Consider the following 18,872-nt stretch of genomic DNA (forward strand, 5'->3'; position numbering starts at 1 on the left):
TGACACACTGTCAGAATTTCTACTCAAACATGGTTTTACCAGAAGTACTATTGATAAGACTCTCTTCTACAAGAAGCATGGTGAAGATATGATCCTAGTTCAAATCTATGTGGATGATATCATCTTTTGATCTACAAATGAAAAGCTTTGTCAAAGATTCTCTAGGCTAATGCAGAGTGAGTATGAAATGAGCAAGATGGGAGAATTGAGTTACTTCCTTGGCCTTCAAGTTAGTCAAAGAAGTGATGGTATTTTTATCATCCAAACCAAATATGTGAATGACTTATTGAAGAAATTTGGTATGGTGGATAGCTCACATGAATCTACACCAATGTCTACTGCAACCAAGTTGGATGAAGACAAGAAAGGCAAGAATGTGGATATTTCAAGCTACAGAGGTATGATTGGATTATTTCTTTATTTGAATGCTAGTAGACCAGACATCATGTTTGCTACTTGTCTATGTGCTAGATTTCAAGCCAATCCAAAGGAATCACATTTGATGGCTGTGAAAAGGATTTTTAGATACTTAAAGAGAACTCTAAACATGGGATTATGGTATCCAAAGGGAACTGGTTTTGAAGTTGTTGGATACACAGATGCAGATTTTGCTGGATGCAGGGTTGATAGGAAAAGTACTAGTGGAAGCTGTCAATTTCTTGGTCAAAGACTTGTATCCTGGTATAGTAAGAAACAACAATCTATGTCAACTTCCACAGCTGAGGCTAAATATATAGGTGCTGGAAGTTGTTGTGCTCAGGTGCTTTGAATTAGAAATCAGCTAATGGACTATGGTCTAGTGCTACACAAAATTCCTATTATGTGTGACAATACTAGTGTCATATCTATAGTAGCTAATCTAGTTAATCATTCTAGAACAAAGCACATTGATGTTAGGTACCATTTTATCAAGGAACATGTTGTAAATGGTACCATTGAGCTCATTTTGGTTCCAACAGAGAAACAATTAGCTGACATTTTTACTAAACCTTTGGATGAAGCAACCTTCACTAGACTTGTGAGTGAAATTGGAATGCTCAATTCTTCATCCTAAGGCAAGAACTCAGCTAATGTGTTGCAGCAGATTAATTTCTAATAAATTAACCTAGTTTGATTTAATTGGAAATTAACTGAAATATGAATTATAAATATTTCAGAATCTCTGTATTTTTTTTTAAACTCAAAATTTAACTTAGAATATTTCAAATTCTAAGTAATCTGCTTAGTTTTTAATTTACATCTTAAATGTGTAAAATTAACACAAGGCAGAATAACAGTACTCAAAGGTATAGAGAACTGAGTTCTCGATAAGTCAAAATGACTTATCGACAAGTTATTCTAGAGTTCTCGAGTGAGTCCTCGATAAGTCTATTTACAGACTTCTCGAATGACTTCTCGATAAGCTCTATTATGACTTATCGATAAGACCATGTAGAGTTCTCTAATAGTGTTAATTCACAAAGTTCTCGACAAGGATATTTTGAGACTTATCAAATAACTCAGAACTAAAATAATCTAATTCAATGAATTATTTTAGACAAATACTTTTGGAAAATTTATTCTGATTTCAATTTGATTCAATTCAAATAAATTAGAATCATTTTTAGTCCATTTTCGGACAAATCATTTCTTAGTTCTCGAAAAGAATTAATAAAATGACTTATCGAATGTACCTTTTTCAAATTCAAAATTACTTCTCGATAAGTTTAATATCAAACGCTTATTTGACTTCTCGATAAGTATTTTACTTTTTCTATAAATACCCAGACTTCTCGATACATACACTGTACTTACACTTTTTCGAGATCTCAAGTGACCTAGCTTTCAGACAAAAGGCGATTTCTCTCTCGTTTTTGCTCATTTCTCAGAACTTTTTCTTACCCACTACTTCTAAACACTAAAATGGCACAAAACATTGTTAGAGCTATCATTCCAGAGAACGGAACCAACTTTATTGCTTTTCTTGATGCTAACCAAGCCCCTGATAGTTTCAAGGGGTTTGCGAAGTTTCTTTCTGAATCCTATATTGCAGGTGCTTTAACTGCAAGTCCTGTGCTGTATTTGGATGTTCTTCATGAATTTTGGACATCAGCTATAACCAGGACAGTTGTTCTAGAGAATGTCACTTCTATGGTGGTTAACTGCACAATTGGAGGCCAAGAAATTGAGTTTTCGGCTGATGATGTGAATACAGCCCTGGGATTGCCCACTGAGAACTATGGAGAGATGCCCACTGCAGATGAGCTGAGTGAATTCATGGACTTCATCAACTACAGTGGCTCAATCAACTTGGCAAGCCTGAACAGGATAAACTTTAGGAAGGAATGGTCCTTTGTGTTTGATTCTGTACTGAGGGCTTTCACCTGCAGAAAAACTGGCTTTGATAACATCTCATGTGTGGTGCAGAAGCTAGTGTTCTCAATAGCTCACAACAGACATCTAAATATTGGGGCTCTAATTCTGGAGGAGCTGGCTACCAGGCTTACTATGCCTTTGAAGAATAGAGGTAAAGAAATCTTTTTGCCAAGGTTTATTATGTCTACTTTAGCTCATAAAGTAAATGACATATATTTGTTAGCTGGTATTGATAGTAGTAGAATTGGCAATTATAAGCAAGTGTCCAAAATAATATTTGGCTCACTTACTACAAAGAATAAGGTGAGTGTAAGTCTTGAGATCACTCCATTTATGTTGGAGAGATTCAGGTTTTATCCTTATCCTATGCCAAACATGAGGGCTCCTCAATTTGCTAGTTCAGCTATGGTTCCTGAGCCTGTGGAAGTACAAACACAGGCACACCAACAGGGACCTTCCAAAGCTGCAACCCCTTCTTCTAAACCACTAGATGTTAGCAAACCAACCACTTTAGTCTCTCATGAAGTGAGTAAAAAGAAGAGAAAGGAACCAACCCTTGCTGTTATAAATAAGAGTGAACCAGTTCAAACTGAACCAGAGTCACCCTTGGTCAAGAGACCAAAGAAGAGTAAGATACCGGAGTTGACCACTCAAAACACCTCTGTGTCCTCCCAAAAGGGCACAGTTGAACAAATAGGGAGTTAACAGTTACTAGATGTATCCTCTCAATAGGGTGTATCTATTGAAAAGAGCATTCACCCCAATACATCTTGTACTGAGTCAGCACAACCTGCACCTAGAGTGTATGGTAGAAGAAATAAGGATGGCACACACATTGAGGGAACATCATTTGAAGCTCCCTCATCGATTCAGGGGGAGCTTCCAACACTCACAACTGAGCAAACTTCTCTAATCTCTCAAATTTCTTCATCATATAGAGCACTTGAATCTGATTCTCAAGTGCACCAACATTCAAGTGACATGGTTCATGAACTGTGATCACCTCCCAGAACCAACATCTAGATGATGAGAGGCTACTAGCCGGGGTAGACCTTGATGATACCATCAAAAACATGGGGGTTTCATCAGTTTTTACTGAAGACCCCATGGTCACTCTTGCACCTTCATGTGCACAATCATCTTCACAGATGAATAGGTTTGAGGGTAGTACCCTTGAGGGAGAGCTATCTAAATCCTCTCCAATTCAATTGGAGGTTCCTCTAGAAGGAACAACTCCCCTCAAAACCCTAGCTGAAATTGCCTTGGCAGTTGAAGCTAGGAGTACAATTGCCAATGACCCTGTTATGGGAGAGGCAAGTTCATCACATTTATGTGACAGTGCTCTGTAAGGTGCACAAAGGTTTGGGGCTGGTGTACATGACAGTAACCCACTCAAATCCTCTCCAATTCCCATAGAGGTTCCCACTACATGTGGTGAACAACAAACTGTCAAAACCACAGATTTATCTGTGAGTCAAACTGTGACTTCAGTCACAGGTGGTAATCTGGACATTTCTCAACAGCCATCCACATCTCAATCCAGCCAACCACATGTCATGGCTCATTGGCTACAAGATATAGAAGCTCAGCCTTCTACAGTTGATGACATGTTGGTAGATCAAATCTCAGGCTTGGCCAATCTCTCTCAGCAATTGCTCACTTCAGACATGGGGAACCAGGACTATCAAGCTATACTGCTATGCTTCAATGAAGAGGTTGAACAACAGAAGGAGAAGATAGTAGATGAGGCTGACGAGGATGGCAATGTAGATGCCTGATTGTCTGATGACCATATGGCAGAAATGGATGAAGTTTTGGCTAGATTTAGGAGGGAGTACATAACTATCATGGGAAGCAATGCTAAATCTCTCAATCCTCCTGAAGTCTATGATGCCATCATGGATGTGCACAAAGCTCAACTCAAGGCTTTTCATCTCTTTGGAAAGGCCCTTGAAGTAAAATTGACTGGACATGAAGATAAAATCAGGAAGCTGATCAAGGAAAAGATGGATGACATTGTGCCTTCTCAAAAGGACATCAAGAATAAATTCCAGTCTTTTACTGAGCAAATGTTAAGGATGAATCTGGCCTCTATGGAGAAGGAAGTGTCAAATATGAAGAGTTCTTTCAAGGCCCTGTGTGAACAAGTTCAAGCTCATATCACAAATTCAAATGATACCAGGGTCAAGCTAAATCAAATGCATACTGCTAGGTATGAGCCTTCATTTCTTCTCATGGAGGGTGTCAGAAAAGCTGTTAATGAACACTTTGGGTCCTTCTCAGCTACAACAGTCTCCACTACCTCTACTCCTCAAATAAAAGAACTTCAAGATTAAATTTCTTCACTTCAAGCTTCCAACTCAGATTTATCTTCACAAGTCAGAGCTCTAACCACATTGGTTGAGAGTCAACAACATGATATTCAGGCCCTAGTGGAGTCCCATAAGCATTTACAGATGCAGAATATAGTTGCTTTGGGAGCCATTATGTGAAAACTCAATATACCACTGCCAGCATTGCCTGAAGCTGAAAGACCTGAGATTCCTACTCCCCTACTCATGCCTGTCACCAAGACTAAGGGGGAGATAGATGCAAGGCTAGCACAATCAAAACTTAAAAGTCAAGTACAAGGTCTAGAACAAGAGAAGCTTCTTATGGTTGCCCAGGGTCCAGGAATGACACAAGAGTTTGATAATTTGCTCACTGGACTAAGGAACTCTCTCAACAACAACTTCTTCACTTATAAAAAGACCTTGGAAAAGACTATCAGTTACATCAGGGTGCTGCAGATCCCAGTCAAGGACCAGTTTTTGGAGAAAAGGATAGTGATCAATCTTAATGATTCTGGTGTAGACAGATGTATGCTAGTCAATATCAATTATCTAATTTCTAGAAGAGAATCTTAGGTGGATATTTTGATTAACAAGGTCAGAATAATAACCAATGAAGAGAAAATGCTACTGGCAGAGTTGAAGAAGGCTCATGAAACTGCATTCCCAGAAGCCTATCTACATCCAAGCAAAGGGGTGCACTATATCTGCTCTACAACCAAGCAACTGAAACATTTCCAAGTACCTAAAAACTGTGTCATGGCCAACAGAAGACTGATAATGGTGCTTGAGTCTGGGCTGAAAAGTAAGAAATTGAAGACTAGTGAAGATGAAGCTATGATTAAGATTCTGAGGAGATACATTGATAACCCTGAAGCCAATTTGCATAAAACTCAAATCAACAAAGATGACTTGGGTGATGATGAGCAGAAGAAAGATGGTCAAAACCCTTCTGGCTCAAACTCAAGTCAATCTAGCAAGACAATTGGTGGAAAAAGTGATAGTGAGAAAGAGAAGGAGAAGAAAAGTGGATCTGAGACTCAAAGGAGGGGTGGAAGGAGACAAAGACAAAAGAATGATACCTCACAACCCCTCCAAACCCTAAATATCCAAATACCAATTTCTAAACCTTCACATTCAACCCCATCAAAAAATGCTCAACCTCAAATCTCTAAGTCTAAATATTTCTACAAGCTCACTGCAAACTCTCTCATCAAAACTCAAATCACTCACAGCCATACTTCTCTGAAAAGACTCAAAACTGTACCTTCATTCAAGCCACCCCATAAAACACACTTCAAAATAATTAGAATAGGTCCAAAAGAAGCCAAGGTCAAGAGAAGATTCAGAAGACAAAGAAGACAAAGAAGAAGACAACTGATAGCTGAATTTCTCAATGATCATGGATTTGGTGAAAAGGCCATCTGGAACAGATATGATCAAGATGATTTCCAACCTCTAAATATTGTTGATTCAGATGAAGACTACTTCCAACAGCTAGCTGAAAGAATGGTCAGAGTTTGGGTTGTTAACATCAAAGAAGTTAGAATCTACTACAGTGATGGGTCCTTTGAACAACTTGGAAATAGACTAATGGATTCTCTCTCAATTGTTGAACTGAAAAGGGTGCTAAGCTTGATGAATAGTAAAGATTCAGCCATTAAGGCATGGAGAACAGTATTGGCAGTGTTTGTGGTTAACAGAGAGGAGATGAGAGATGAGCATAGAGCTTTGCTAGCTGAAAAGAGGAGAAAGTATGAACATGACATTGATGAGTATATTAGAAGATCAGAAGAGTTGAAGGCAGCAGGCAAGAGCAGAATATCAAAGGATGAAAGATTTCTGAATGTAAAAGCTGGCTCTTTGTCAAGATATAGGATAGGGATGTTGGCTAGTTATCCTAAGCCAGATTTGCTGAAACTAATAGAGGCTCTAATTGACACCCACATCCTAGAAGAATTAGAAATACTTATACAGATTAAGAACATAATTGAGAAAGGATCAGAAAGCTCAGTCTTTACTTAATTATTATAAACTGTCAAATGTTCAATGTACAAGTGTTGTATCAGCTTTTGTATTATTTTATTTTTATTCTTTAACTTGGGGTTAGTCTTGTTAACAGGCATGAATTTGTGATAAGCAATCTTCTCACAAATTGGGGGAGATTGTTGTGCAAGACATGCCTGTATCATAACAAGACTAAGTCATATTGACAACCCTAAGATTAGTTGTATTGTAACCTTAATCTGTAATTTATACTTGTAACACTTAATGTCTGTAAAATGTAAATGGATCAGACTGGAGCATTTTTCCCTAAACAGTGTCAAGCCTAAGAATTCTATCTGGAAGAAGATCAAGAAGGTCATGTCTCAGAAGAATTATGAAGAAGCTCGGAGTTGAATAATTCTGTTTGGTGAAAAACATTCTAAGTCAAGATCTCTACAAGTCGCAGAATTAGTGTTATAGAGAAGTCATTCGAGACTCAGAAAGACCTATCGAGAACTCAAGAATTGTCTATCGAGAACTCAGGAAATGCTATTGGAGATATCGATAAGTCAGATACCTATTCGAGAACTTAGAGATATCGACAAGTATACATTCATTAGAGAACTCTGAGTTATCGATAAGCCAAAGTCCATTAGAGAACTCTGAGTTATTGATAAACCAAAAATAACTAGAGAACTCAGAGTTATCGATAAGTCAAGTCAACAATGAAGTTTCAGAGATATCGACAAGACAACATGCCTATCGATATGTCGAGTTCTCTATAGCTTAATTGGAGATAAGTGAAGAAATTTCCCTAAGTACAGAATTGCAGAACAGTTCAATATACAAGGTTGCAAATCAATAAACAATTCACACAGCTGGATTGACAAGTCTACAAAATGCAGCTTGAGAGATGTGCAAGATTAATGGTGAAGATTAACTGACAAAGGAGGATCAACCAATACACAGTGGATGAAGATATGCTAATCTAGATATGGAAATCTCACTTTTCCCTTAAATAGAAGTGATAAGTTAGAAAAGTGATTAGCACTTCTTATTGTTCACTGTGTAAACCAAAGTTAACTATCATATAAAGTTAACTGAGGTCCTTTGTTTAAGACAGGACTGAATAGATTAGAAATTGTATTCTCTCTCAAGAAAGAAGCTAAGTTCTAAAACCAAGAACTTAGAGATTTTGTAGCAAAACACTGCTTGATTTTTAATATAAAATTAAGTGAGTTTTGAAGATCTTTGTTTTACATATTTGCATTATTATTTATGTTTAACATCTATTCTCAAAATCATTGATAACAACCAACTACTAAACCCAAAGTCGATCAAAAAGTAAACATTTAAGCCAAAACACATTCACCCCCTATGTTGTATTCATATCTAACAAGTTATGTTTTAAATGAGCATTGAAAAGCGTGCCAAAAAGTAATGTATAGAATTCATGGGATAGAGGGAGTTATATTTAGGTACCAAAGAGTGGGCAAGGTAGTGTAATGTCGTGTTACTTTTATTCCGCCTGCTCACTAATATATGGTGAATAGCTTCAAAAAAATTTAATTTCTCAAATCCCCGCCTTCATGTATGAAAATAACCTTCTTTACATCCTCTATCATAGTGTCCTACATATCATATATAAGATGCAACACAACAATGTCTATATTACCTTCTCTCAACATTCCAACAATGGGTTCAATAATGGCTAAAATATAGTCTAATTGTTCCAAACAAAAATCATCCGCAATACATCATTTTACTTCCCTCGCCTTGTTGGCGATGATATTATTTCTTTCTTCTCTATAACCTTGCCACTTCACATCCATAACCATTTTTTGTAGTGTTGTGTTTACATTTTTAAATTGTCTCGCCATAATAAAATGTGATGCTAAACGTGTTTCGGCAACTCTTAAAAATGTCAAATCAGAATGACAACTAAATATACTTAATGCCAACTTGTGATTAATAATAAAATTTCTAATTTCTTGCACGTCATTAAGTATTTGAAGTATCTACTTACAGTGTTGATAATGGTTTGATCTTTCTGGTGGCTCAAAACTACACTTCAATGCCAAATTTATGTTGTGCATAACACAAGGAGTCCAAAATAAAATATATATACATGCATGAGCAGAGTGTTTCCCATATATTTTGGACTCCTTGTGTGGGGCACACCATAAATTTGGCGTTGAAGAGTACTCGTGGGCCATCAGAAAGATCAAGTCATTATCAACACTGTAAGTGGATACTTTAATTACTTAATGACGTGCAAGAAAATAGATATTTTATTATTAATCACAACATGGCATTAAATATTTTTAGTAGTCATTTTAATTTGACATTATTAAGAATTGCTGAAACACGTTTTGCATCACGTCTTATCATGGCTAGATGATTTAAAAAAGTATACACAACACTAAAAAAATAGTTATGGATGTGAAGTGGCAAGGTTATAGAGAAGAAAGAAATAATGTCATTGCCAATAAGGCGAGGGAAGTAAAAAGATGTATTGTGGATGATTTTTGGTGGAATCAATTAGACTATATTTTAGCCATTACTGGACACATTGTTGGAATGTTGAGAGAAGGTGATAAGAATACTGTTATATTGCATCTTATATATGCCATGTGGGATACTATGATAGAGGATGTAAAGAAGGTTATTTCACACATGAAGACAAGGATTTGGTTACTAGGAAATCATATTTTTTTGAAGCTATTCACCATATATTGGTGAGCAGGTGGAATAAAAGTAACAAAGCATTACATTGCCTTACCCACTCTTTGGTACCTAAATATTATTGTGAAGGCTGACTTCGAAGTGGGAATAATGGAGTAATTAGAATTTCTCTGCATGAAGATGAAGAAGTTTCGGTTAATAAAAACAAATGCTTCAAGAGGTTGTTCCCAAGTAATACTGACTTGCAAAAAGTCTTGACCGAATTCGAAGGTTTTTCAAAGGGAAGTGGGTATTTTAATTAGGCTCATGTTATAGAATGCATGATGACAAAAAATGCAGTATCTTGGTGGGCAAATCATGGTGCAAACACACCAATTTTTCAAGCTTTAACATTCAAATTACTTAAACAACTAGTTTCTTCTTGTACCGAGAAAAACTAGAGCACTTACTCCCTAATTCAAACTGTGAAGAGAGACAGGTTGGAAACATCCAGGATCGAAGATTTAGTTTTTCTGCAAAGTAATCTCTGCGTGCTATCACGTAAGGATGATGAATATGTTAAGGAACCCTCAAAATTTTGGGATGTTGTAAGTGCATCTTAAGGACTCCATCTCTCCCGTTCAATTCTATATAATTTCCTATTTTGGACATCCCTCTCAATTATATACATTCCAAAAATGATAAAGATTAATAATATTGAAATTAACACTATTCACCCACATCCATTCTTTTCTTCCACTTCAATCACTTTATACATTATCGGTCCCACAATTTTACCTAGTTTTCTTCTCTCTTTTTTCCAGTAAATTATAATTTTTCTTAACCTCCGTGCCACACCTCATATGTATATAAATGGGTGGGACGAAGGAAGTAATATATAATTATATATAAAGTCTAATATAATTAATATTGTGTAGTTAATAAATATTTATCATTTTTAGGTGGAGACAATTCTGATCCCGACGGAAATATTAAAGAATTTGCTCAGCTATCACTTGATGAACCAGAATTTGAAGCAATGATACATGAAGGGAGGAGGAGGATATCTAGCTTATTTAAAGACCAGACTAATGAATTTTAATTATCTACCTTCTGTTTAAGTTTAAGTATGGAACTCAGATTGGGAGAATTAATTTTAATGGTGTGTTTTGAATGGAGCAAAAAGACATTTATATTTTGTTTGCTGAATTTGAAGTTATTAGTTCATATTTATGATTCCAATACTTTGTAGTTTTATTTGAGAAATACATCTTGTTTAAGTTATAGGACAGACTTTATATATTAAACATGTGCTAAACTTACATACCGAATCCCCACACCCTTTTCTGACACTCATGATCAGGTCCCGTACAGGTGTCCAAATTCGGACCCACATCCAAAGATCTTAAAATTTTAAAAATGATGAACCCGACGCACGGATCTACACCCGTGTCCGACACCCGTACCCGAGTCCGGGTAACTTAGCTTCGAGCACATAGTTTTCATCATATCTTGCAACCACCCGTTGCAGCCCATGCCACCAACAATGAGAACACCTTTCTTGTCGCAATGTGCCATTGCTCGTTCTGTAATCTCTACAAGCATAGCAAACACAGTTTCCTGAAAAGAAGGCATAAGTCCTGTCAAATTCAAATATTGATTGACAAAGTAATTTCCTCGATCTCCACAATCATATTGATCCACCTCATCTTCGGTTGTCATCACCTTCTTTCCTGGACCTCTCCTCTTCTTCACCATGGAAGAACATAGCAAGCAACTAAGTATCATCGATCCGAAGATAAGTAGAATATCTAATTACACTAATCAGCCGATCAACAGATTAATCTGTTGATGCCGCTTATTAATCTACTTAAAGCTTTGATCATAACATCGCTTAATAGGCTCATTCCTCTTTAAAAGGAACAGCAGGTAGGAATCTGTTGTTGCTTCAGTGACATTTAGGCCGTTTTTCTAGCACTGCTCAATCTGACTTTACACAGAAACCATTACATTATGAGCCTCCAACTCAATTTGCATATTTAATTTAAAAACAGAGATAAAAGTAATAAAGCATATTCTAGTAACTATAAGCTAGTTTCTCGCAGACATGCTTAGCATTTTTGGGATACACTGTGTATCAAAATAGGGGCTACATAGAAATCCATCCAATGACAAACAAAACACAAGAAATCCAAACACCCAACATCATCACAATGCCCTTCCTCTAATACACAAGTAATCTCTTTTGTTCAAATTTGCAGGGTGACTCTATATAAAATTTAGAGAAGCTCTTCTTGTCCTTGTAGCATATAATCTTCTCCAATTTTGTACTATTTGGCAACTTTAACATTATCTTTAAGCCTGAGCATGACAACGCATATTTATTATCACACGTCGACAAGTCCTGTCATACGCCTATCTGTTTTCAGTTGGAGAAACCCTTTGAAAGTTTTTATGAGTTCAATTAGTTGACTATACGGTTTTTGAGTTTAGTAAACCACCAAAAATTTCCTAAAATTAATTCTTGTTAACCCGATACAGATTTATGAGCCAAATATTAGAACTAGTTGAGTGATAACAACCAACACGATCTCATAATGTTTTTAACATGATAGCAATTATAAAGTAATTTAAATAAATAATAATACTCCATCAATATAAATAATGACAACAGAAACAGACACAAAGCATTATATTCACAAAAAACAGGGAAATGAGAAAATTACTCATTAAAAAAAATTGAAAGTGGAAGTGGTTATAGGAAAAGGCGACAACTGTAGTAAAATGAAACATGCATTAACCTAAACTAAGAAAAATAAATATTTTTACATAACATTCATGGTTTAAGCAGTAGCAGTCATAATTGTAAACTGTGATCTAAAGCCATACAATGATAGGGATCCAATTTTTCCACAACCAATTGTACTACTGGTTCATATTTTACTAGATTCATTAGCATCAGCTTGTTCTGGTAAATTACAGTTTTTAGTATAATTATTTCCCTGCAATAGTGTTAACCAACAACCATTACTGATATTAAATTAAAAAGATTTCATAATCTAAAAAAATGTCTACATAACCAGTGAATATACCAAGATATTATATAATAAAAATCAAACATGTTCAATGTTATAACCTGGAGATGGATCATTTGACAGTTCCAAGACTCTAGCAAAGCGATCCAAGCAGTTCCAATAGCAATATCGATTGTCTCCCCAAAGATCTGGTACCTTCCTTCACTATAGGCAATCACTTGTGTGTTTGCACCACTAACATACAACACCACTGGATCTTTAGCGCCCGTAACAATCCTCCCCATCTCAATATGAGCAACACAGTGATTGACAACAACAATTGGCTTCTTCTAAAGTTGTGAAAGCACCCGTACAACTACAGCAGCAACCTCCAAAGGTGCACCCATGCCTGGACCTTTAGTGTAACAAAGACAATCAATCTCATTTCTGGTAACTTGAGCGTCTTCAAGAGCAGTTTTGATCAAAGGAGAACAAGCTGAAGAAGGTGATGTGCAGTTTCTCGAAGAAGAAACCCTTGACCTGGGGGAGTAATGCAAGTATTTCGTGGGTTGGATAAGATTGTGCCATCCAAACTAACCACACCGACTCCGATCTTGTAACCACATCCGGGAGATTTGGGACTTCTGTTCATTTTATAAGGCAAAGTACCTACTATGTGCACCAACAAATCATGATCTTTTGAGGGTCTGTGGTGGGCTAGTCGTAACCCAAGTTGTCTGCACTCGGGACAGTATACTTCGGCTTATTTCGGACTCATAATCGGGACTTGACCCGATTTTCGAAAAACACTCAGGATTTGACCCGGGTTGTCATATATGGTATCAAAGCCGACTCTATGCGTCAAATTGCCGGAGGTGGGGACACGAAGGCTGGTGGTATTATCCCATAATGGAAAGAGGTCCGGAGGTGGAGACACGAAACTAGCCGGTATTATCCCACAATGGCTAGAGAGATACGATCTTGGTCCTATGAGCTGTCAGTTCGGGCCTGACGAGGACGTCAGGAGTTTAAGTGGGGGAGTTTGTAACACCCCAGTCCCACATCGAGGAGATTTGAGACTTCTGTTCATTTTATAAGGCAAAGTACCTACTATGTGCACCAACAAATCATGAATTTTTGGGGGCATGTGGTGGGCTAGTCGTAACCCAAATTGGCTGCACTCGGGACAGTATACTTCAACTTATTTCGGACTCATAATCGGGACTTGACCCGATTTTCGAAAAACACTCGGGATTTGACCCGAGTTGTCACAGATCTTGTTGGCTGATCCCTCAAACCTTAAGGATAACAATTTCTTCGTGGCCGTTTGAGAAATCTTAAAATAAGTAACTTATAACTTAAAATAAATAAGTGTTAAATAAGTGATAAGTTGATAAATACTTATAAGTTCTATAAGTGTTTGGATAAACTTACTTATAAGTTAGATTTTTTTTTACTTAAATGGATTAAAATAAATAATTATTGAATACAATTATCTTAATTCATGAATTTTAAATTAAAAAATATTTTAAAATAAGTGATAATATACAAATAAGTTGGAAAAAAGTACGTCACTGCTAACATTCAACTTATCAGCTTATAAGTTGTAAATTTAACTTATAAATTGGGTCGACAAACACTCGTCGATAATTTGTTGCGGACTTATAAGCCAATAAATTAGCTTATTAGAATCCCCGAACAGGCCCTTCATCTCCCGGTATCTATTACCACTTAACCTGTATCAAATACTAATAAGATATTTTCAAAGGAAAGGTCTCAACTATCAAATAACTAAAAAGAATTGTCATATGAATTTAAATCTCAAAATAAAAGCAAGCAAGCAAATTTAATGTCAGTCAAATCGGGTTTACTTTTCCACATGATACAAAATTTAGTAGGCATCATATTTGGAGGCTGTTCTGTAACATCCATTAGTGGAACACAGTGTATAAAAGTTATGTTTTTGTGCCAACTAAAACATCAGGCTAATAATCTCAATAGATATCAACAGTATCACTATCTAGTAAATAACTAAACCAAAGGCCAAAGTCTCTCATAGGGAACTTTTATTGAATACCTAACACGAATAACAAAAATCTTGCTTTAAACCAGGTGGTTTATATATAGATGTTAGACATAAATTTGTAACTAATAATAGTTAAAATATGTGTAACAAAAAGTAACATGAGAAAAAAAAACCTACTTGAGAGTTGAGACTAAATATCTGGCAAAGGAAGCATTGTAAATTTTAAATTGTAATATAGATAGAGGCAGAAAGAAAGAGAGCCAATTCAGAAAACAGGGGGTATGTAGGAGGAACTCTCTTATATTTTCAAAATTTAAATTATTATATAAAAACTTTTTTGAGCAAGTAGAAAATACATATTCTAGACATACTCTGGTCTCTGGGTTTAATTTATTTTGGTTGTTGGGACCTTGCACTTTTTCGTAAATAAATGGCAAGCTGTTAGAACGATTACTCCTAGTTCAGCTCAACCATCAGACGATATACAAGTTGAAAAATATGTTGAAATATCTTAAATGAAACGGTGGATATTGGGATTGAAAAAAAGCTATAAACTACCAGAATATATTCACATACATTGTGGGCAGCGTGGATGCGCGTGTTAAACCTTAAAATCCATCAGATAGTAGTTGACTGCTGTGTTTTAGCTGCGCTGAAGTGATATTATGTAGCTCCGATCCGAATGTGCCAATTAGTTTTCTTGCAATTTCGATACAATTAACTGTTCAAATTATTATATATTATTCCTAAAACTATTACTTGACTGCTGTGTTTTAAAAAATGCACAGGTTTTCAGACATCTAGTGATGCCAAGCATTTAGCGCCAAAATACCCGAATTTAGAAACAAGGACAGGACATTGATTCTGCAATATTCCATCAACTCAGAACAGAACACTGATTCTGCGATATCCCTTCTGCATATTAAAAGTTGCCATACTTCCCGAGAGCACTTTGATATGGCATTTCTATAAATAAGGTAGGGAAGACCAAACAATTTTCAACCTATTGAATGTTCGAATGACAATAATCCCATAGTAATTATTTTTGTTTCCTCACCCATTCATACAATTTCCTGTATTTACATACAACTGTGGAAAATTTACGTGTCAATAAGAACTAATTACAAAATTTAGTTTAATCCTTACAATGTTGAGTTATATATTCCTGAATATCGATAAACTTATAATTGTTCAATATAAATTTGAGGACAAAAGAATGATTAACTAATTCTTGAAATGAACAACTAACTAATTGGGTAAATCAATTGCAAATGAAAAACAGATGAAAATGGAGGTAAGTAAAAACAATTTAACTACAAAAATGTGGATAATGAGAAAGGGAGACTGATACAGAGCTTACAAATTCAAACAGACGCATATCCGATGATAACAGTCATAATGGGCCTGTTTTTGTGCAGTCATAGGGTACAAGCGACCCGGCTAGGATCCAACCTAGATCTAAAGGGTATCAGCCTCAATCGAAAAATCAAGATCCTCCTCTCCCAGAATAATAAAGTGGAGAGACCAGACCCGGGCCAACCCATGACCTGGGTCATCTGCCAACCCGGTTCTAACCCGGGACCTGGATCACTTGCCTACCAGGATCCGGCCCATGACCTGGATCATCTGCCTACCTGGGTCCGGATCTGAGCCAAGGTCACCACCAGGGGGGTCCCAATTACCACATGCACACTTCGCAACCGTCAAAGGAGGGTACGTGGGCCCGTGACTATGACAACTATCAACAACCAACATACCAGACAAACATGGCGCGTGTCAGAAGGCCGTTAGGACACCCTGAAGGTGGTCCTACCCTCGACACGTGTAAGCAATCCACCCAAGTCAGGCGTCCTCTGCACCCAAGATCCAACGACCCTGATCTAAAGATAACAACCCCTAAACCCTATATTTGGGTTATATATACCCCCAAAGATGAAGGATTTGGGGGTTAGAAAAACATTCACACTTTTGCACACTCACTCTCTCGTATCCATACACACACACAGCAACCTTTCTATTACATAAATACATCTTCATCTTCTCCAAAACCCTATTCTTATTCTTACACCGGAGGCGCCGTGGGAGCCAAACCCCCCTTCTGGTGTTGTTTTGCAGATACCCAACCAGCAGCTACACCTCATTTACACACAGAAGGTCCAGGAACGGCGTCGGACGGAGCGGCCCGCTCACCGGAGTTATCATTTGGCGCTAGAAGGAGGGGGCTCCATCCTTGGGTCTTGGTGCCCCTGGATTCACCTTCATCAGCAACTCTTAAGAGAGTCCACATCTTAAGCCTAGGGTTTAATAGTTTTGATAGTTTTAAAAACCCAGATCTGCTTTAGCTTACATATTATCTTTGTGTTCTAGAGCCTGCTGTTCTTGTCCAATAGTATTATTAGCAAAGCCCAGAAAGTTTGTTTGGTATTATTCTGGAAATTTTTTGTAACCTTCAAAAATCAACCTTAGATCCGCATTTTTAGCCTCAAATCTTGGTCTGTTGTTTGTACAATTGTGGTAATGGCAAGAGTAGGAAAAAGTACTGTTATTCCCAGTGAACTAACAATGAGATTTACAGAAGGGGGGTTGAATGTAAATCTCAAAACGTTTTCAAGTTTTGAGCAGTTTCTAGGCTATGTGTTTTGATGAACAAGTGTGTGCGAATTGCTTAGAGCTAATGCAGACAAATATATATTCAAACACAAATGTAAAGAACACAACAGACTTAAAAACTTTTCTGGTGGATTTGTTGTTCCACCAGAGATGTGTTATTTCAGAAAATCTGTGATTTAAAGAATTAAATCACAGTTGCGTCCTAGTACAAACTAGATGATTTTCTCTCTGGATTTTTCTAAACAGCTCTGGAAAATTTACCATCTAATTACTAGATGCTACTTGGTTTATATATCACTAAGTTTACAAGTGAAGACAAAACTGTATAATACAATTAAAAGGTTCTTCACATATTTCTTCTTCATTTCTCTATCCAATACAATTTAGGTTTAGCTATGAATCTTTGAATACTTCCTTGTTTGCACCAGAATGGAAATGCTGCATTTTCTTGATTCCTCCTAGAGGCTGCCACATTCCAGTTTGTCTCTGTCAACCCATGTGCCTCTGTCAGCTTATGAATTGTCACTATCAACTGCTATTGAACTAAGCATCCGTTGAAGCTTTCATCCGTTGATGACTTTATCCGTTGAAGCTTTATCCGTTGATGCAGTAGCAGTTGAAGCTTTATCTGTTGAAGCACTCATCCATTGATGGATGTTATCCGTTGAAGCTTTAGAGACATCCGTTGAAGCTTTGTTTCTCATCCGTTGAAGGCCTTTAATATCAGTTGATACTACTTCACTTATACAAAATTACAAGGTATGAAATATTTACAATTAGCCCTCCAATTTGCATATCCACTAGTAGTGAACATGACTGATAATTTCCCACAACATCTAAGAATTACAACTTAAATACAGAGAATGAAATGTGCTACAATACTAAACTTATTTCTAAGTAAAGCTACTCCTTCAACGGATAGCCAAAATGGTCTTATCCGTTGAGGCTAAAATCACTAGATTTCTACTTAAGTGTTTTGTTTAACTTATCATCAAACTAATACACATATTCCTAACAATCTCCCCCTATTTATGTCTACTAGAACTGTAGGCATAAATTTGGATTTACCTTCATGATAACAAAATACTTAACAAACATATGAACTGAAATAAAGTAGAAATTCAAAAGTGCTGCAAAAGTGTGTATACTGAGATAGAATTGAAGAATTACTTTGTTTCCAAGGGTGCTCCTTTAGCCTGAGTAGATTAATTTCTTTTCCTTTGATCCCTTGTTTTCTTCCCTAGCCTCCTGTCATTCTCCTCTATTTGGAGTTGGAGTTGTCTGTAGAATTCAGCTTCATCTTCTTCATTGATGTCCAACTTAGATTGCATATCCTTGAGAGTTTCATTACTGGCAATCTTGAGCTGATCTTCATGTCTGAAAAATCTTCTGACTCCTTTATTGTCTCTGAACTCCATAAACCAATGAGGTGATTTATGAACTGTAATTCCTCTCTCTTGGATGAGTAATGTTCTAGGCAAGGCATTGGGCTCCCACCAAGTTTTCCTTATGCTGGCAATCTTGTTGAGAATCTCAGTTTTGGCAGTCCTGGTAAAGCCAGAATCCCTTTTTATGGCTAAGTAGACTCTAACCAAGGTAGAATAGCCTTCATTCAGAATTCTGTAAAGAGGCCAAGTCCTTTCCCCACTTCCTTTATATTTGAACACTAGTCTTTCTGGAAGCTGTCTGTAGGCATCTATTCCCCTTACTTCCTCCAACTCATCCAGATAGAGTTCAATGTCTGAAAATTCCTTTATGTCACAAATGTGAACATAATCATCCTTTGAGGCTTGTGGCTTAGGCTTCTGAGTGAATTTGATTGAGGTTAGAGGAGGTGTTGATTTGATTTTTCTTTTCTGTTTCTTTGATGGAGGAGAAGTGGTTAAG

General features: G+C 36.7%; 1 pseudogene; it reads right to left on the reverse strand.

Annotated features, from left to right (window-relative positions):
• Positions 1 to 10,748: 10,748 nt before the first annotated feature.
• LOC141685811 (uncharacterized) lies at positions 10,749 to 13,001 on the reverse strand (annotated as a pseudogene).
• Positions 13,002 to 18,872: the final 5,871 nt, after the last annotated feature.

Source organism: Apium graveolens, chromosome 9, assembly GCF_009905375.1.
Source record: "Apium graveolens cultivar Ventura chromosome 9, ASM990537v1, whole genome shotgun sequence".
Lineage (NCBI taxonomy): Eukaryota > Viridiplantae > Streptophyta > Magnoliopsida > Apiales > Apiaceae > Apium > Apium graveolens.